Source organism: Lissotriton vulgaris, unplaced genomic scaffold (genome assembly GCF_964263255.1).
Source record: "Lissotriton vulgaris unplaced genomic scaffold, aLisVul1.2 SCAFFOLD_584, whole genome shotgun sequence".
NCBI lineage: Eukaryota > Metazoa > Chordata > Amphibia > Caudata > Salamandridae > Lissotriton > Lissotriton vulgaris.
Window position 1 is genome coordinate 828,680 of NW_028247781.1, and position 21,751 is coordinate 850,430.

The 21,751-nt window shown below is 50.0% G+C and overlaps 1 protein-coding gene across 1 annotated transcript in view; it reads left to right on the forward strand.

Moving 5' to 3' along the window:
* Nucleotides 1–1,614: 1,614 nt before the first annotated feature.
* Nucleotides 1,615–21,751, forward strand: part of LOC147665048 (lysophosphatidic acid receptor 6-like) — a 37,981-nt gene continuing 17,844 nt past the window's right edge. The window contains exon 1 of the mRNA XM_086949791.1: nucleotides 1,615–1,783. The gene's annotated coding sequence lies outside the window, so the exon portion shown is untranslated. The remainder of the gene's footprint in view (nucleotides 1,784–21,751) is intronic.

Here is a 21,751-nt window from a genome sequence, read left to right on the forward strand (position 1 = left end):
CTGGGCATGATAAAAGGTGGTTCCACTTTGGCTACATCCTATCTTCTTCAGGCTCAAGTACTCTGCTGGGGTGAATCTTGCCTCATTATATGCTATGCAGCGACTAAATAACAACAGTAAACAAGCATTGGCAGAGCCGATAGGTCCGGGCCTTAGCTGCCAGCCTTTCCAGTTTGGCAATGATATTGCCATTGTTTTTGCAAAACTTGATTTTTGGGGAAGCTGCCAGGCTCTCATCAATCTAAAAAAACAAACACATTGGCCAAAAGCAAAAATACCTTTATTCTCAATTAGCACACTATGTCATTGTAGACTCTGGAACTGAAAGGAACTACTTTTTGTGTAGATATGCTCTTTATGAAAGAGAAGAACACTATCACTCCCAGGATAGGTAGCCAATGGTAGAAGAGGACTGACACTGCCCCATGCTGTGGTGGGTGGGAGAAAAATGTGATTCGTGCAATAATCGCCCAATAGATGAAGGGGGCTGACTAAATCCCCTCAAAGTATATTATATGTATTATTTTAGGGAAAATTAAAAGGTCTTGGCTAGCGCCAGACCTAAAAGAAGAAACACAGCATCTGCCAAGAGCTCGTATGTAACTCAGAATCAGGAGGCAGGGCAGCACAGGCTTGCGCACCATCAGGACCGGACAGGCCTTCTACTCCACCGGCCCTTGACCTGTTGGGCTGAAGCTTTTGGAGTCCGGTTTTTAGGGCATGGGCCGCAGCTTGGGCCTCTGTCACTTTCCCCAGTTCCATGAGGTTAAAGCCACGGAGTGAATTCAAGAAAGGGAGAAGGTAGAGAGAAAGTGATCCGCGAGAGAGTGGGTGTATGGAAAGAAAGAGCGAGAGGTGACGGGCGGGCTGATCTGAGCTTCTTTTTGGTCCGGGCTGCTTTCCGTGCTGTGGTCATTCACTCCGACGCATCCTATTCAGATGCGCATATGAAGCGGTTTGAAGCAGCCACAATATTTTACGAGGGCCTGACTAAAACATACAAATAATAAATTATATATATTTAAAAAAAACTATGCTACAAAATAGAAATCTGAGTGTACCACACACAACACAGGTACAGGCTCAGCAGCTCTCAGTGGACATGGGAGGCACTGCGAGCTGGAGTTGCAAGGGGGCATAACACAGGCCCCTGCATCTTCTGCGGCGCTGGGAGGGCGCACAGCCCTTCAGGACCTTCCATTCCTTCAGAGATGCCCCATAGAGCCGCAGGGAAATGAATATTCGTGAGATATGGTAAACCAGAGCCACTGCCCCCTTCTGGCTGCAAGGGGTGACATTATTTTGCTTTACGCCACGGGTCCCCGCCTTTCGGCTCCAAAACACACACAACCGTCCCCTCTCTTTAAGAGGGACAAACAGGGTAGAGGGGAGTAGATAAACAAAGTACATGTCCTTCGTCTGCACAACGTTGTGGGTGGGATGAAGGAAGCACACGCTTGTTTTTCGGATGTGAGAGGTGGAAAGTAGTGGGCCGTGTAGGCCGGGGTTGCTGGTGGCCTGTCGACTGCTTGTGGTTGTGAGGGAGGCAGGCCGTGCACCGGAGCTGCTGGGGGTTTTCAGAATATCTGCTTCCTGTAGTTGCTACCTCTCTTCCTGTTCACCTGCTGAACTGGAGGACGATGTCGTTGAACCTCTAAATGTCTGGCGACAGCCTAAGAAAGTAGAAGAGTTTCGTGCGGGTCTCGGCATCCTCGCGCGCTCCGTCCCTCCGGTGCCAGGAATATCCGCCGTCCCACCTGTTTCTCCGAGCCCTCTACCCCAGGTAAGGCACTTTGCAAATCTCTCCAATTAAGCCAAGCATCCTTGGTTGGCACTATATACAGTACACCACCTACTGTGCTCATTTATAGGTGTTGTTATTTCCTGTGTCTAGGCCCAGTTGAATTTGAACCTCCCGGTTACAACTGATTTTAAATTGTCCTATACCAGGTGTAAGTAGGTTGCCCAAGTCTGGATGTGTATTTACATTCTGCTTTGGGTGTTTTCACCTTCATCTTTGTCCCTGATTAACTGCTAGCGCCTGGATGCCGCCTCAGGTTGGATATATTCACACCCCACCTGATGTGACTGCTTCACAACCCTAGTTTGTAGATCGAGTGAAATCCCTCCCCGGCAGGCTTCCTATGGCAGTGCCACTCAGGAGACAGTAACATGCCATACCACAGGTTCAGAGTTGACTCAGCTCTCACCATTGTGTGGTCCAGAAATCAAATCACACTCAATTTGTAGTTATCGGACATATTGTGCATAGCGGTCAGAAGCCGCAGGACTGCTGGTGGAGGCATACGATTTTTTTAAGTAACCCTCCAGATAAATGATTCCAGCGAGGACCACAATAACAAAACTGTTTCGACCTGTTGCAACAGTTGAATAACGGTCAGCTGCGGCGTTATACCTCAGGAACATATGCAGTCAGTTTTACACTGTGCAGCGAGTGCATCACAAAAGCTCCCCTTGTCTTAATTTTTCCGGTTTCGTTGACAAACAGGGTCACCCTGCACGCCAAGTATTATCACTGAAGCTGAAGGGAATCCCAGTTTTCAATCCATCCCGTAGTTGCTAGAAATGGGGAAAACGCATAGAAAAGAGAGGGCGTTTTATGGTTTTACATTCTAAATGTCCATGCCTGGTTTGTTGTATAGTCCTTCACACTCAGGTTAGCCTTTTCAGGGCACTTTCAATCCTGTCAGCTAAAGGCGCAGAGAGGTGACATGATTTGCTCAGGATCACAGCAGCAGGTTAAATGGGAACGCTAGGATTAGATCTTGGGTTAATTAACCAAGAGACTAGGTCACACTTCTTCTCCTCAATGTGTGTAGACTTACCTATCCCACAAAAGGCTTTTAAATCCTTTTAACTACCTTCATACTGTTTGTCTGCAGACTCTAAAGTTTCTTACACTGTCTGCCCGTGGTATTAAGGTGGTCTTGTATTTGTGTGAGGTCGAAACAGTGGCGTGGCAGCCGTCCGTGGCGGTCCCCGTGTTTGCCGCCCTTCTACGGCCGCATCAAAAGGAGGGCGGGGGCAAAAGTCGTGCCACCCACTGGGTCGAAATCAACATACGTGGACTAAAAACAGACAAGCATTAGAAATGCAATAGGTCTCGCAGCATTAGAGTTAGTGCTTTTAGAATTGTTTATGGTTTTTTTTGTAAATCTTTAGCATGAGGTTGAGGGTGAGTGAGGGTGAGTGAGGGTGAGTGAGGGGTTGAGGGTGAGGGTGAGTGAGGGTGAGTGAGGGGTTGAGGGTGAGTGAGGGGTTGAGGGTGAGTGAGGGTGAGTGAGGGGTTGAGGGTGAGGGTGAGTGAGGGTGAGTGAGGGGTTGAGGGTGAGTGAGGGGTTGAGGGTGAGTGAGGGGTTGAGGGTGAGTGAGGGTGAGTGAGGGGTTGAGGGTGAGTGAGGGTGAGGGGTTGAGGGTGAGTGAGGGTGAGGGGTTGAGGGTGGGTGAGGGTGAGGGGTTGAGGGTGGGTGAGGGGTTGAGGGTGGGTGAGGGGTTGAGGGTGAGTGAGGGTGAGGGTGAGTGAGGGTGAGTGAGGGGTTGAGGGTGAGGGTGAGAGGGTGAGGGTGAGTGAGGGGTTGAGGGTGAGTGAGGGTGAGTGAGGGGTTGAGGGTGAGTGAGGGTGAGTGAGGGGTTGAGGGTGAGTGAGGGTGAGGGGTTGAGGGTGGGTGAGGAGTTGAGGGTGAGTGAGGGTGAGTGAGGGGTTGAGGGTGAGTGAGGGTGAGTGAGGGGTTGAGGGTGAGTGAGGGTGAGGGGTTGAGGGTGGGTGAGGGGTTGAGGGTGGGTGAGGGTGAGGGGTTGAGGGTGAGTGAGGGTGAGGGTGAGTGAGGGTGAGTGAGGGGTTGAGGGTGAGGGTGAGTGAGGGTGAGTGAGGGTGAGTGAGGGTGAGTGAGGGTGAGTGAGGGGTTGAGGGTGAGTGAGGGTGAGTGAGGGGTTGAGGGTGAGTGAGGGTGAGTGAGGGGTTGAGGGTGAGTGAGGGGTTGAGGGTGAGTGAGGGTGAGGGGTTGAGGGTGGGTGAGGGGTTGAGGGTGGGTGAGGGTGAGGGGTTGAGGGTGAGTGAGTGTGAGTGAGGGTGAGTGAGGGTGAGTGAGGGTGAGTGAGGGGTTGAGGGTCAGTGAGGGTGAGTGAGGGGTTGAGGGTGAGTGAGGGTGAGTGAGGGGTTGAGGGTGAGTGAGGGTGAGTGAGGGGTTGAGGGTGAGTGAGGGTGAGGGGTTGAGGGTGGGTGAGGGGTTGAGGGTGAGTGAGGGTGAGTGAGGGGTTGAGGGTGAGTGAGGGTGAGTGAGGGGTTGAGGGTGAGTGAGGGTGAGTGAGGGGTTGAGGGTGAGTGAGGGTGAGTGAGGGGTTGAGGGTGAGTGAGGGTGAGGGGTTGAGGGTGGGTGAGGGGTTGAGGGTGGGTGAGGGTGAGGGGTTGAGGGTGAGTGAGGGTGAGTGAGGGGTTGAGGGGGAGGGTGAGTGAGGGTGAGTGAGGGTGAGTGAGGGTGAGTGAGGGGTTGAGGGTGAGTGAGGGGTTGAGGGTGAGTGAGGGGTTGAGGGTGAGTGAGGGTGAGTGAGGGGTTGAGGGTGAGTGAGGGGTTGAGGGTGAGTGAGGGTGAGGGGTTGAGGGTGGGTGAGGGGTTGAGGGTGGGTGAGGGTGAGGGGTTGAGGGTGAGTGAGGGTGAGTGAGGGTGAGTGAGGGGTTGAGGGTGAGGGTGAGTGAGGGTGAGTGAGGGTGAGGGTGAGTGAGGGTGAGTGAGGGTGGGTGAGGGTGGGTGAGGGTGGGTGAGGGTGAGTGTGGGTGAGGGATTGAGGGTGAGGGGTTGAGGTTCTGTCATCAGACTTTGACCCAGAGCAGGAGTCAGAAATGCAGAAAACAAAGAAAGCAAAAATGGCAAACCCTGCACGATTGAGATCGTCACAGGAGTGGAAGGAAGAGGCGTGAGGTAGAATCCAGAGTAAGCAGCCTTGGTATTAAGCAGCGATCTCTTAAGAAAAACTTTTGGAGTTACACTTTCAATTTTTATAATCGAATTAAGCACTGGGGTTAGATAGATGTGTGTGTGGGCCGAAGGGCGTTATGTTGCGATGGCCTTGCATGACGTGCAGATAAATCAGTTGTGTTTAATCATCTGTGGGCTGTCTGACGTGTTCTGGCGTTTGTTTGATGTTGGGCTGCTGATGTGTCACATGGGCGGGCAGGCCAGTGTCTCACAGTGGATTCTGCTTGTATATCCGGGTTTTCCTTTGTGTTGTTGGGGGTGGCTTTACATGGCACTGGGAGGTGTTTGCATTGAGCGGCTGCCTGGACGGACAAAAGGTGGTGCTTAGCGGGACAACGAATGCTGCCTTCTCTTTTGTTTTGGTGCTGTCATGTATGATGGGGTCCGCCTGAAATGACGTTGTTAGGGACGTGTGTACAGCATCGGTGAATCGACTACCATGGTTGAAGATCTGGAAGGCTTTCCTTCTCTGACGCTGGTTCTGGTCTCTGTGGCAGCTCCCTGTCCCTCGGAGCGAAACAAACAAGGCATCTTTGTGCTTTTTCCCTTGACCCAGTAAGCGCAGCACGGCTTATTATGGCGGACTTAAATGGCGCTCTGGATTGAGGTATTGAGAGCAGAGGGGGAGGGGCGGGGGGACCTTATGCAAGATCCGGATTCGTTGTAGGTGCAATTGGCGTTGGAAGCAGAAAGGAAAGATTGTTGATGCCTTCTGGTTAAGGGCCCCATCAGGATGTGTTTGGGTGGTGAACATGGAGGAAGTGCCGCCCGAGCATGAATACGTGTTACTGGGTATTCTGTTTACCACTGTGCCATGCCGTTCTGAATCTGTCCCTAATCTGTCGTCAAATGTTCTAACAGGGGGTTATACTGGGGGTTGAATAACAAGACGGACGGACGGAAGAGAGGGGAGGGGGGAGGAGAAATGCGACACGGAGGGAAGGGGAGGGGGCGGAGCGGGGAGGGGGCGGAGAGGGGAGAGGTGCGGGGAGGAGAAATGCGACACGGAAATGCAGAAAACAAAGAAAGCAACAAGAAGCACAGTCATGCTCTTGGAGTGGGTTGGGGGAGGGGAGACAGCCTCTCCCGGTCGCACACAGGCTCTCACCATAAGGCCATTAATCTACCCCTGTGTATTGATGCATCAGCTGCAATGAACTGTGTAAAACTTCCAGATCTTGGCAGGGTTGGCTGAGAACTTCAGCGTTTCGTTGCTGATGGGGGTGCTCGGTCTTTTAGATGGACGACAGCAGAATAGGTATCTATCTCTGATCACACACACCAAGCCGTAAAATAGTCCAACATATATGCGAAATATTAACTGCAGCAGTATTCTTGAAATAAGAGCCTGTGGCTGAATCATCGAAAGCGGGACTTGAATGTACCTAGCCAGACAGCGCTTCAAGATCATAATAATGGTAATATAGCGCTATAGTATTCTCAAGTAACATAACACCACTGAGAAGCAGATTCAGGTTGTGCAAAGCAAGCATACTACATCTGGGAAAACAAGCACAGCCTAGAGCTGTGATCTGCTGGACTCACATGACAAATATCTGCAGACAGACACAAACGCACCACATAAGAGGAAAGTAAACGCAAAGGCAGCATCGAGACAGTGAGCTTGAGGGAGAGATTTGATACAGCTTTAACGGTTAGAACCATGATCACGGTATTTCCCACGTCCTGTGAGTGCAATTAATCCAGTATGGCTTTCTATGCAATCTCCTACATTTCCTATTCCAATTAAAACTGTTTGAATCAAAGTATCAGACACACATAAACAGCAGAACCGGATGGACTTACGCCATGCAAGAAAAGCGTCAGTCTTGCTGTAGGCTGCGACACGGCGGGAAGGGGAGGGGGCGGAGCGGGTGAGCTGCGCGAGGGACGCAAACCGCGTGGAGTGTTACCGGGGGAGGGGGGGGTGGGCTTGGAGGACGGAGGGTTAGCCTTAGTGTTAGGAAAGACGAGTGATGTGACCGTTGCGGCGATATTACACGGAAGGAAAGTTAGACGGAAGGAAGAGAGGGGAGGGGGAGGAGGTTACACGGAAGGAAGTTAGACGGAAGGAAGAGAGGGGAGGGGGAGGAGAAATGCGACACGGCGGGAAGGGGAGGGGGCGGAACGGGGGCGGAGAGGGGAGAGAGAGAGTAGGCAAGGGTAAACAAACACGGACGTGCACGCGCCCGTGACTTTTAAGGTCAATGCGCATGCGCATAAGCTTAATGCGCATGCGCATTGACCTTAAAAGTCACGGGCACTGCAAGGAATCGCCACGATTCCTTGCAGTTAGATAAAGAGTGGATGAGCCCCTATAGTCTCGCTTGCTCGATGCGCATGCGCATCGACAGGCGAGACCTAAAAAAGAGTGCCGAAGTCTACTGAGTGTAAAGTTAATAGCCCTATTTTCGGAAAACAGGGCTCAAGCACGACGTGTAGCAAGTCACACAAAAGGGCCAGGTTTATTAAGGCTTTGTGTCGGCGCAGTGTCACAAAACATGACGCAAATCTTTATTTGATCTGGAAGGTGCGCTCAAATTTGTACATTTGGCCCGAAATGCAAATGTTTAGTGTGTGTGTGTATGTGGGAAAGACGGGTGTGCTTAAAAAAAGAGCGAAGAAGAGTGATCATCGGGAACTTCCAAAAATAACCTAAACAAATATATATTAAAAAAAATCTACATTATCACGTAGAGGCTCATAAATGAAGTCTGTGCTTCCTGCACTAGTCTATCCATGAGCTCATATCGAACGTCCAGATGTCTCGGGTTCCTTAATAGTGAGGAGCTTTGCCCAGGGCCCTAACGCCCTTCACCGTTTGTAAATGCCCCCCCCCCCCCCGAATCAGACTTTATTTAATATCTTCTAGGTGTCTCACTCTTAGTGGAATAGGTGCACAACTTCTGTGGCCTTTGTTTCTTTCTCAGCTACATTCTGAGCGGTGGGGCTAGGCTCACTGGGAGTGGGGGAGAACCCCTATACCCCCCCATCTTCAACATTTTTTGGGGGGTTCGCAGTTGAGAGCAGTTTGCACTGGGAGGCTGTGGCCACGTTTCCGGCTGTGGAGTGAGCTTGGAGACCTGGGTTGCATTCTCAGCTTCTCACTTTGATGACACTGTGTGGTCCTGGGCAAAATCCTCAACTTCCCTGTTCTCTTACAGACCAGTATTGGGAACGCTTAGGAGAGGGTTAAATGGCGATAGTAAGCACCATGTAAGCAAATAGGGTTACATAACGCCAGCTTGCATCAGCATGGCCTACTTAAGTGATAAACCACAAACAACCCCAGCCCTTCTTCCCGGGCAATCATTCACCACGCTGAGGAGCACATCTGCCCTTAACATGACCCACTCTGCACCGTAACTACCTCCCTGACAGAGCATCTGATGAAAATATTCAACCAATCCAAACTGGACCATTCACCTTCAACACCTAGGCCGGGTCGCCCCCACGCTCCTCCTGCTGCTCTACTGCCGCCTTCTTCCTTGTGGATCTCGCCGCCGCTGCAGGCGACCCAGCCGCCGCTGAGCCGCCCGCATTCCTTCTCCCGCTTTCCCGCCGCTGCCCCGCCCCCGCCCCCTGCCAGCCGATTGGTCAGCCCGCTCCCGCCACCCAGCGGACCCTCCCTCCCGGCTCCCTTCTTAGGGGACTCCTCTCCTCACTCGGGAGCGACCACTGTGCCTTACCTAGGCCGGGTCGCCCCTAGGGTGACCAACCGTCCGTAAATTTCACGGACAGTCCGTAATTTCGGCCGTCTGTCCGTTGTCCGTGAAGGATTGTTTAACGGACGCCATTTGTCCGTAATTTTAACTGGTCACACAACCGACACAGCTGGCCCCCACCTCCCTTCTTGACTGCGATGCTGCTGGGGTCGGGTGTAACAGACTCCGAGGCAGTACAAAGGCTCAGATACCCATCAGCATTGGCGAGGCACAGCAGGATGGCAACCCTCACACCTTCAGCCATTGATGAGCTGCTAAGAGGTGCTTGAAGGTGACAAAGGGAGGGGCGGCAGCTTCGGAGCAGGGGCATCTATTGAGATGCAAAAAGCACTGAATGCGTCTTGTATTTCTCAATTGGTGTGAGACATTCCCTTTTGGCCCAGGGTTCCAAACATCCTAGAACCGGCCCTGATTACACCGAGGCAGCACGTGTTTCACTTCACAGAGCTTAATTACTGTCACTAAATTGTAAACAAACCTCAATTCTTCAAACATGCAGTCTATATTGTAATAAAATAGAGAAATGGCACAAGCACACTCACACTGATTAACAAAGTATGGAGGACAATCAGTTTAATCAGTTCTCTTGGAGTATCTCCTTTCAGTACTGTACATCAGTGTGGGGGGAGGGGGGCAAAACTAACATTTTGGAAACAGAGCCTGTCTTCTCGTTGTCTTATCCAGGAGGGGGTAAGGAGCCCTCCCCCACCCTGGAAGACACCAAGATGATACTAGAATACTGCATACCCACCCCTGTGTCCACCCTGGTGGATCCTGTTCCCCCTCCAGTGATGTCTCTTGTCCCATGTGGTGGCTCCTGCCCCCCCCCCCGCCTGTGATGGCTCCTGTCCCCTCCTGTAGTGGATCCTGTCTCTGCCTTGGGAGGCTTCTGTCACAGTCCTGGAATGTCTCCTGCAGCAAGGGTGAAGTTCTTGATGGGCCTCTTCTCAAAAAGGCTCAGCTCAAAATTAATATGAAAAGGTGGGCGAGTGAGTAAGTGAAGGGATGGCTGGATGAATTAGTGAAAGGGGGAATGGATGAATGAAAGATTGAATAGATGGATAATGGGAGGGGATGGATGGATTGATGAGTGAGTGGAAGGATGGAAGAGAGAAAACGGAAATAGCTGGATGTATGGGTGGAAGGGTAGCTGGATGGGTAAAAGGGTGGATGGATGAGTGAAAGGATGGATGAGTGAAAAGGTGGATGACGAGTGAGTGGGTGGATGGATGAGTGAAATGATGGATGGATTGATGAATTGATAAGTGCAAGGGCGAATGGATGGACGGACGGATGAGTGAAAGGGTGGATGTAAGGATGGATAAGTGAGTGAAAGGGAAGGTAGATGGACAAAATGATGAATAGACCAGTGAAGGAGTAAAAGGATAAATGGGTGAGAGAAAGGATGAATGAGTGATAGGGTCATGGGATGGATTCATGAGCGGATAAGTAGATGGATGGATGGGTGGGTGGATGGATGGATGGATGGATGGAAGGAAGGAAGGGTGGGTGGATGGATGGATGGAAGGAAGCATTGCTAAGTGAAAGAGTCGATGGAGAGAGAAAGGGAGGATGATGGATGACTGAAAGGGTGGATGGGTGGAAGGATCAGTGACTGGGTGGGAGGATGAGTAGGTAAAAGGATGGCTGGAAAGGTGAAAGGGTAAATCGCTAGATGGATGAGTGAATGGATGGATGGGTAGAAGAGTGAATGGCTGAGTGTACAGATGGATAGGGTGAAAGGGCGGATGGATGGATGGATAATGGATGGATGAGTGAAAGGATGGATGAAGGGATGGATGAGTGAAATGAAAGATGGAAGGATACATGATGAATAGGTTTGCAAATGGCTGAATATGTCTAGATATGGCTGGGCTTACTTATATACAATTGCGCGACCTCTGATGTGTCTGTAAAACTTATCCAATTGTCCTGAAGTTTTGTCCTGAATTTTGACCTCCTGTCCTGAATTTGTGTCCTGAATTTTGACCCTTTGTCCTGAATTTTTACACGCACTGTCCTGAATTTGCACCAATGCCAGTTGGTCACCCTAGTCGCCCCCACGCTCCTCCTGCTGCTCTGCTGCCGCCTTCTTCCTTGTGGATCTCGCCGCCGCTGCAGGCGACCCAGCTGCTGCTGAGCCGCCCGCATTCCTCCTCCCGCTTTCCCGCCGCTGCCTCCCTGCGGCCCCGCCCCCCGCCAGCCGATTGGTCAGCCCGCGCCCGCCACCCAGCGGACCCTCCCTCCCGGCTCCCTTCTTATGACGCCTCCACGCATGCGCAGCGGGCGCGCCGATTGTGCGCCGATTGTGCGCCGAAGGCGCGTCAAAGGCAAGCCCGTCCGCGCCTGGACCGCGCCCATCGCCAGGACCCCTGGCCCCCGAGGCGGCCAACCCATCCGCCGGTCCTACGACGCCGCTACACTCAACGCACTCAACACCGGCCGAACCTCCGGATGCTACCGAGCCACCCCGAGACGCTCCCACGGACCCTTCTGCTGCCGAGCCTGTAACTTCTCCTGCATCCGGACCCGCACCGCACCCGCCAAGACGAGCACCAGCAGTAACCACCTGAAGTGCATCCTGCTCAACACCCGCTCCGTCCACAGACACGCCGTGGAACTCTGGAACCTCCTCGACACCACATCTCCAGACATTGCCTTCCTGACAGAAACCTGGATGAACGCCTCCTCAGCGCCCGACATCGCCATCGCCATTCCGGACGGATACAAGATCACCCGGAAGGACTGCATCAACCAGACTGGAGGAGGCAACGCCATCGTCCACAAGAACACCATCCGCATCACGACCAACTCCGACGACACCTTCCCGGCGGCCGAACACCTTCACTTCCAGATCCACACTGACCCCAAGACCACCCTCAGAGGCACCCTCATCTACAGACCCCCACGACCCCACACACAATTCAGCGAAGACATCGCTGACTTCATCAGCCCACACGCCCTCCCCTCCGCCGACTACAATCTCCTCAGGGACCTCAACTTCCCCCTGGAGAACAACAACGACCGCACCACCACCACCCTGCTGGACAACCTCGCCAACCTCGGACTCAAGCAACTGGTCAACACCCCCACCCACTACGCCGGCCACACGCTTGATCCAGTCTTCTCATCCAGCAAGCACATCACCTTCAGCCACTCCACAGGACTTCACTGGACCGACCACAGCTGCGTCCACTTCAGCTTCAGAAGAACCACGACCCACCACCACCGGCAACAGGTTCCCCACAGGAGCTGGAGCAAGATCACCGCCGAACAGCTCACCACCTCCCTCAGTCAGAACCCACCCGCCAGCACAACGGACCCCACCGAAGCAGCACGCAACCTCACGAAGTGGCTGTCCGACTGCGCTGACGACCTTGCGCCACTTAAGAACCCTACCAGCAGACCCAGAAGCAAGAAAGCCTCCTGGTTCACCGACGAACTCAAGGACTCCAAGAAGAACTGCCGCACCCTCGAGAAAGCCTGGCTCCTAGACCAGACCACAGACAACATGACCGCCCTCAAACACGCCACCCGCAAGCACCACCAGCTTATCCGCACTACCAAAAAGAAATCGCTGAACAACACCCACGACAGCAAGGAACTCTTCAACATCGTCAAGGAGTTCTCCAACCCCAGCACTGGCACCAACGACATCACTCCGTCACAAGACCTCTGCGACTCTCTCGCCTCGTTCTTCCACCGCAAGATCGCCGACATCCACAACAGCTTCGGAGCACCATCAACGCACCCAACCGTCTAACCAACGCCCTCCATCACCACCCTCCGCACCTGGACCACGGTGACCACTGAAGACACAGCCCGCACGATGAACACCATCCACTCCGGATCTCCGACCGATCCCTGCCCCCACCACGTCTTCAACAAGGCCGACTCCATCATCGTACCCCAACTGCGGGACATCATCAACGCCTCCTTCAACACCGCCACCTTCGCGGAGAGCTGGAAGCACGCCGAGCTCAGCGCCCTACTGAAGAAACCAACAGCGGACCCCACAGACCTCAAGAGCTTTCGCCTCATCTCGCTCCTCCCTTTCCCTGCCAAAGTCATCGAGAAGACCGTCAACAAACAGCTTGCAGCCTTCCTCGAGACGAACGGATCCCTCGCAGTCTGGTTTTCAAGCCAACCACAGCACCGAGACCGCCCTCATCGCAGCCACCGACGACATCAGAACCCTGCTCGACAACGGGGAAACAGCGGCCCTCATCCTCCTGGACCTCTCTGCAGCGTTCAACACCGTCTGCCACCGCACCCTAGTTCAACGCCTCAGCAACATCGGTATCCAAGAGAAGGCACTGGAGTGGATCATCTCATTCCTCACTGGCAGAACTCAGAGAGTGCGCCTCCCCCCGTTCCGTTCCGAGGCCACCGAAGTCATCTGCGGCGTACCGCAAGGATCATCACTCAGCCCCACCCTCTTCAACATCTACATGAGACCTCTCACAGCCATCGCACGCCAGCACAACCTCAACATCATCTCCTACGCCGATGACACCCAGCTGATCCTCTACCTCACCAACGACCCTGCCACCGCCAGAACCAACCTACACGAAGAGATGAAAGAAGTAGCCGAGTGGATGAAGAACAGCCGCCTGAAACTGAACTCAGACAATACGGAAGTCCTCATCCTTGGATCATCACCCTCTGCCTGGGACGACTCCTGGTGGCCCCCGGCCCTAGGCAGCGCACCCAAACCAACGGACCACGCACGCAACCTGGGCTTCATCCTGGACTCCTCCCTCTCGATGACCAGACAAGTCAATGTCGTCTCCTCATCGTGCTTCAACACCCTACGCATGCTCCGCAAGATCTTCCGATGGATCCTGACCGAGACCAGGAAGACGGTCACCCAGGCACTCGTCACCAGCCGACTGGACTACGGAAACGCCCTCTACGCCGGAACCACAGCCAAGATACAGAAAATACTCCAACGCATCCAGAACGCCTCCGCCCGTCTCATCCTGAACATCCCCCGACGCAGCCACATCTCCAGCCACCTGAAGGACCTGCACTGGCTCCCCGTCATCAAGAGGATCACGTTCAGGCTCCTCACCCACGCACACAAATCTCTCCACAACCTTGGACCCAAGTACCTCAACGACCGCCTGACCTTCTACACGCCCACCCGCCAGCTACGTTCGACAAGCCTCGCCCTCGCCGCCGTACCATGCATCTGAAGAGCCACCACTGGTGGCAGATCCTTCTCCTACCTAGCGGCCAAGACATGGAACTCCCTTCCCATCCATCTTCGGCTGACCTAGGACTATCTCGCCTTCAGGAGACAACTCAAGACCTGGCTGTTCGAGCAATAGCAGACCCCTTCCCCCAAGCGCCTTGAGACCCTGCCGGGTGAGTAGCGCGCTATACAAGTGTTAGGATTGATTGATTGATTGATATCTCGTCAAGTCAACCGTGTCCAACAACCGTGTAAGTGGACAAAGGGAAAACTAATACCGTAAAGGGGCCAGCAGAGCTATTCAAAGCAGCCAGCTTCTCGAGAACCATAAGCTACACGACTCGCTCAGCCTCTCACACTTCTTCACCCATCACCTGCTAAGCACTGCATCCCAGAACATGATAACCGCACCTTAGTAGTCATCACGCATGACATGGAAGCAATTCCCACATAGGATCAAAACAAAGACAGCAAACTTCCATCCAGACACTTTGCACGGTTTAGAATGCTACCTATTTAGGCTAGCACTTCTGCACTGCACACAGGGGTATTAAGAGCTATATAAATATTGCAAATACAATATTACTGCAACCCTCCACTGCTATAAAAACTGAACTTACATAAGGAGCGCTCTCCTGTCATAGTCACCCTGCCCACCTTCTTTCAACACAACCACTGTTTTTCTGCTTCGATCTGCAATTTTGACTGTGCCGATGTTAGAGACCCCTAGCCATTTTTAAGGTCGAGCACCCCAATCCAAAACAATCTGCCTTACTCCAATGCAAAACAATCTGCCCTACTCCAATACAAAACAATCTGCCCCACTCCAATACAAAACAATCTGCCCCATTCCAATCCAAAACAATCTGCCCAACTCCAATACAAAACAATCTGCCCTACTCCAATACAAAACAATCTGCCCTACTCCAATACAAAACAATCTGCTCCACTCAAATCCAAAACAATCTGCCCTACTCCAATCCAAAACCATCTGCCCTACTCCAAAACAAAACAATTTGCCCCACTCCAATCCAAAACAATCTGCCCTACTCCAATACAAAACAATCAGACCCACTCCAATACAAAATAATCTGACCCACTCCAATCCAAAACAATCTGACCCACTCCAACAAAAACAATCTGACCCACTCCAATCAAAAACAATGTGCCCCGTTCCAATCCAAAACAACTTGCCCCACTCAAATCCAAAACAACCTGCCCCACTCCAATGCAAAACAACCTGCCCCACTCCAATGCAAAACAACCTGCCCTCTCCAATCCAAAACAACCTGCCCCACTCCAATCCAAAACAACCTGCCCCACTCCAATCAAAAGACAACATGCCTCACTCTAATCGAAAACTATCTGCCCCACTTCAATCCAAAACTATCTGCCTCACTTCAATCCAAAGCAATCTGCCCAACTCCAATCCAAAACAACCTGCCCCACTCCAATCAAAAACAATGTGCCTCACTCCTGTCCAAAACTCTCTGCCCCACTTCAATCCAAAACTATCTGCTCCACTCCAATCCAAAACTATCTGCTCCACTCCAATCCAAAACTATCTGCCCCACTTCAATCCAAAAACAATCTGCCCCACTCCAATCAAAAACAAAGTGCCTCACTCCATTTCAAATCTATCTGCCCTACTCCAATCAAAAACAATGTGTCCCACTCCAATCCAAAACTATCTGCCCCACTTCAATCCAAAACTATCTGCCCCACTCCAATCCAAAACTACTTGCCACACTCCAATCTGCTCCACTCCAATCCAAAACAATCTGCACCACTCCAATCCAAAACAATATGCCACACTCCAATCTGTCCCACACCAATCCAAAACAATCTGCACCAATCCAATTTGCCCTACTCCAATCTAAAACATTCTGCCTGGATCAATTTTGCCTGAAAGCAGTCCTCTCCACTCCAATGCACTCTTCTCCAATCCAATCCACCTCACTCCAATCCAATCCACCTCACCCCACTCCATTCCACTCCACCCAACTTCATTGTAATCCACCCCATTCCATTCCAAACCACCCCACCCCAATCCAATTCACCCAATTTCATTCCATCCCACTCCAATCTAATCCACCCCATCCAGTCCACCGCAGTCCAATCCACCCTACTATACCCCAATCCAATCCACCCCCCACACTGGTGTACAACATGGCAAAACCACATTGCCAAAGCCAATAGCTCTTGCATAGGCAAGACCTATTGGCTTTGCCAATGCTTGTTGATTATGCCAATTCCCCCTCCCACATGTATTAGTGTTCTGGTAATTTCAACCCTTCAGTATGCTGGGGCTTAATTTTTATGCATTTCATGACGGGGGACTCACAAATCAGGCACAACCAACCAGTAGGCTGCCCCAAGCGCCAGGCCTGATGTTGAATGCTTAGAGCAGACCACAAATTAATATCTCTTTCAGGGTAATTGAATAATAGGTTTCATTATTGATGAACTAGTGGTTAATTTTGGGCGGAGTTCCGCGAAGTGCAAAATAAACTCCACTGTGCTTCACAGAGCTCCGCGAGCAGCAGAGTGCGTTAGATAAATGCCGTTTGTGGTGTTTTTAAGTGCCAAGTGCTTGTCCGCACTGTGCAATCATCGCGAACGGCACCATGCACAGCGCAAGCGGGCACTGCTTCCTTTCTGCCGCTCATTTAGATTTGTATTCGAGCGGCAGCTTTCTCAACGCTAAAGGACGGTTTCTAAATGCAGGCGGTCGCGACCATACGCGACTACTCGCATTGAGAAATCTCACCGGGTGGTTGATTTTCCACGCTCGCCCTTGTCAACTTGATGTTGACGATCTTGAACGAGGAAAAATCTCACCGGGAGGTGGATTTTCCTCGTGCGCTCGACAACTTGACATTGACGAACGCGAGCGAGGAAAAAACACTCTGCTCCACTACACGGAGCAAAGTTTTTGGGAATTCCCGAGCTCCGCATAATGCGCAGTGCGGAAAACTGCAAACTTCAAGAGCGGAGCAGAGTTCACCGCCCAGACCTACTACTGATATTTATTTCACCAACAGTTGAACCTTCCATAGCTGAGAGGTTTAAACCTGTAATAAGCAGGTTAAACAAAATTTCAGCATTGCGCTCTTAAATCGCTGAGCGATCCTACTTGGCTCTACTCCTGAACGTTTCCCGCTACTGTCGGGTATGCGGTCTAGTTATTATGATGTGAGATGTTGAACCAGGAAATGGGACGCTAATGTTCACGTTTCTACAGTCTGAAAACACATTGTAAGATTCTGACCCAGTTTTCTTGTCTGTCAAACCCTACCCACCTGGCCAGAAGAAGTACTCCCCACCCATCCAGTAAACAAATTGTGGGGTCTTTCATCCCTCTGACAGGACGCTATTTTACAGGGGTAATACATTTCTAAGGCCAGCACGTGCAAAAAATATTTCAGAGACAAACCATATAAAGAATAGGCAAAGCCAATAAGTCTTGGCGTTGGCAGTCTGTCTATACGTTTGTCAATGCATCTTTTGCATTGTTTTCGTAAAACTTTATTTTTGAGTGGCTCAAGGGCCCTCGTGAATATAAAATGTTAACACTGGCTTAATACAATCATATTTTTTAGCCTCATAAAGCACCCTTTGCCATAGCAGTCTCTGTTACTGAAGGGGACTAGGGCCATATGTATCAAAATCCTCTTTTGCGATTCTCAAATAGCGATTTTTAGCGAATCGCTATTTGAGAATTGCAAAATGCTATGTCTGTAGGATTTGCAATACATTTTGCGAATCCTACATATTCCTTAATTGCGAATCTCAATTAAGGAATACCTCCCTATTCTTTCCTATGGGCCTAGAGGCCCATAGCAATGAATGGGAAGACAGTCTCAATGTGCGATTAGCAATTAGAGAATCGCAAATTGAGAATGCAATTACAAGGGTGCAAGGGTGTCAAAAGAACACCCTGTTGCACCCCTGAAATAAGCATGGCTGCACATGTGGCGCACATACATGCCTTAAGGGCATGTATGTGCTTCACATTGCACTTTGAGAAATGCAAAAAAGTGCATTTTTCAAAGAAATCGCAATTTACCACTAACTTGAAGTTGGTGGTAATTTTGGATTCCTTAAGGCCAAATTGCACTTTTTTGGTGCTTCTTACATTGCATTTAAGGAATCGCAAAATTTTGCGATTCCTTAAATGCAATTGCAAAATAAGGAATCGCAACTTTTGCGATTCCTTATTTTGCACCCAGATTTGCCTTCATACATACCACTTAGCAAAATTGCGATCGAAATTTTGCTTGATACATATGGCCCAGAATTGTGTATTCATTGTGAAAATAGCGGAATGCCTTCGCTCACAATGAAGTTAGTCAATGGCTGAATTGGCTGATCCACCCATCATTACCCTGTACTGCCTGCTTCTGTGGGCGCCAGAAAATATGAACCACACACAACAGACCAATAGACAAAGAGGGCTGGCTGAAAGTCCCCATAGTAAGTATAATGTATATATACTTTTAGTAAAATCGACATGTCTGCCTAACCCCAGACCTGAATGGTTGAGTGCGAGGTGTTTCATCACTCTGGGCCGGTTTAGAGTTGCTGCTTGCACTTACTTCAAACCACCAGCACCTCTCATTTCATTCAGATAATAGATTCTAAGAAATACTAAAGCTAGCTAGCAAGCACTTACCCACTTACATGGTAGGCTGAACTAAGTAGTCTTACCACACACCTAATCAGTACCTCTAAGAATTGGTTCTTCACCAGCCAAGAAATCACTACTGACAACATAAGTTCTTTAACACTCACCTTTTCCCACATACTCTGTTGATCCAACTTATGTAAGTTCATGACACATCATACATGATTCTCCTTTTTTCTCATGTTCTCTTCTCAACCTTAGATATAAACTTGAAAACCAAAATGTCCCTTCTGCCTTAAAATCTGTTCTCTAATTTCCAGCTTATCCTTTCAGTCTTTCAAAATCCTCACTTTCCCCTCATTATACATACTCCATTTTAGTGTGATTAGTGTAGGGTAGGTTTGTGCAATTGTATTCAAATATTCCCTATGAATTACACTATTCTCATAATCTTCAGTTACAGGTTCTCCAGCAAAGTGTTGAAATCAGAGAAATATGGCAATAGAAACTCTTGCATAATAAATATACTAACAAAAACATAACAAGATAGTAGGAAATCAATAGTTGTACATAGGTTGCATCTTCACCTGCAGAAGAGGGAAGAAAAGTACAAACTAGGCAATTCATGACCCCCCAAAATGTCCACATATTCACCCAAGATTTCTACGTTGATAGTATCCTTAAAATCTCTAACTAACCTTTCAGTTTGTGTCAATGTATTATGTTCAATTTCATTACTATACTTTATGTAGTCAGTTCATACGGAGAAATGGGGCACACCATTAGGCCAATTATGACTATTAATATTGCTGCCATTGAAAACATACTAACTGTTTTACAGCATCTGCTGCATGGCATTTCTATTGAAATCAAAACAAAAATTAAAATAATTCAAAACTGTTAAAAAAAAATCAGTCTTCTGGAAAACTTTTTTTCAAAACCATAATAAATCTTTTTTTTCAAAACAATAATCAGACACCAAAAGAAAGACCTAAAAGATTGTTTAATCAGTTTGTTTGCTCAGTGCATACGCTCAAGAATCTTATTTCTTCATCTTGATATTTTCTTGCAGAGTTCAAAATCTGTTTACATTTTTTGTTATCACTATCAGGATTTGCAAAAAATCAAGAGTGCTTTTCTCTAAAAAGGAATTGGCAACAGTTTATTGAATTGGTCTGCCCCATCTGCGCTGTCTTCTTCTTCAGACACAGATGCAAGAATCACCCGTTCAGTTGAAGCATACTTTCTTGTCGGAATTTTCTTCCTCGTTTGCCTTTTAGCAACAGACGATTCACGATCACTTTTCTCCTAATTGGCTTCAATTATTTCTAGTTCTTCGCTAATCTTTCATTTTCCCAGTGTCTTCTTTGGTCAAGTTCACTACACTGCCTTAAGAACTCTTGCATCTTCACTTGTGACTGTTGCCGAATCTTCTTCACTTCCAGCCGAACGTGTGCTTAGACCAGCATTTGATATTTATTTGATATTTATTAGTTTTTATATAGCGCGACTATCGCTCCGGAAGGAGCATCTTGGCGCTGAGCACTCAGAAGAAAACAACTTGGTGGAGATGGGAATCATATGGCTGCGAGGACCAAAGAGTCGGGTCGAAGGAAGATCCAAGTCTTCAGAAGTTTCCTGAAAAGTGTTTCTGAAGGGGCGTGCCTGAGGTTAGAGGGAAGGCCGTTCCAAGCCTTAGCCGCCAGGAGTGAAAAGGTTTTTCCACCTTTCGTTTTGAGCTTGAACCTGGGTATGGTAACCAGATTAGCTCCTGATGACCTCAGGCAGCGCGATGGAGTGTACTGAGGAAAGCGCTTGACAAGATAGGAGGGGCCTGTGTTCTTAGTGGCCTTAAAGACAGTAACAAGGAGTTTAAAAAGGATCCTTTTGTGGAGGGGCAGCCAATGGAGGGTGTTGAGGGCCGCCGAGGCCGAGGACCTTCTCGGAAGTCCGAGAACGAGCCTGGCCGCCGCGTGCTGGACGCTCTGTAGCTTCTTAAGGGTGGACTTTTTTATACCTGCCAGGAGACCATTGCAATAATCGAGTCTGGACAGGATCAGAGCCACGGCCACTGATTTCCTGGCGGAAATAGGGAGAAAGTCGAAAAATTTCTTTAGCTGTCTAATGAGATTAAAGCAGCACCCTGCAGTAATGCGCGCATGGTCGTCAAAACTGAGGGATGAGTCGAATTGGACACCCAGATTGCGGGCCGATGAGACTGCACTGGGAGGTGCCTCAGAGTGTTGGGGCCACCAATCTTTTGGGGAAAAGAGGGTGTCTTTGCCTAAGGGTATAATCTCAGTTTTGGCGCTGTTGCACTTGAGGTGATTATTATTGAGCCATGCAAAGACTTGGGAAAGGCAATTCTGGAATCTGAGGGCGGCATCGGGGAGTTTTTTGTCGAGGGTGACGACAAGTTGGGTGTCGTCAGCGTAAGATGTTACAAGGATGCCATGGGATTCAATCAGGGTAAGCAGGGGGGCCATGTAAATATTGAAGAAAAGTGGGCTCAAAATGGACCCCTGGGGCACACCTGATAGAATGGTTCTTTCGCTGGAGAGAAAGGGGCCAAGTGAGACTGTTTGTGATCTGTTAGACAGAAATGAAGATATCCATTTCAGAGCGGTGTCAGACACACCAATTTCGCGCATTCTATGGATGAGGATTGCATGAGAGATGGTATCAAATGCTGCGGTTAAGTCGAGCAGGATGAGAACTGCGTGTTTCCCCTCATCCTGCAGGAACTTGATGGTGTCGGATAACTCGATCAGAGCAGTTTCAGTAGAATGGCCGGAGCGGAAACCAGATTGCTGAGGATGGAGAATATGGTTGTTTTCCACAAAGACTTTTAGTTCAGCATGTACTATTTGCTCGGTAATTTTGCCTAATGCTGGAAGTAGGGAAATTGGGCGCATGTTGGAAAGGTCTGTCGGGGGTTTATTATGCTTTTTCATTAGAGGCTTTACAATGGCTTTCTTCCATTCAGCCGGAACAATGCCTGAGCTGAGGGATTGATTGATGATGGAGTTGATAAGAGGGTTGACGGCCTCAACGAGCAGATGTAGGATAGCCGGGGGACAGGAGTCAGTGGGGGCTCCCGAGCGGCAGGTCATAATGGCCTTCTGGGATTGAAGCAAGGATACTGGTGAAAAACTGCAAAAAGAAGGTGAATCAGTGTTGTGAAGTGAGGGGGGTGGTAGGGGGGGGG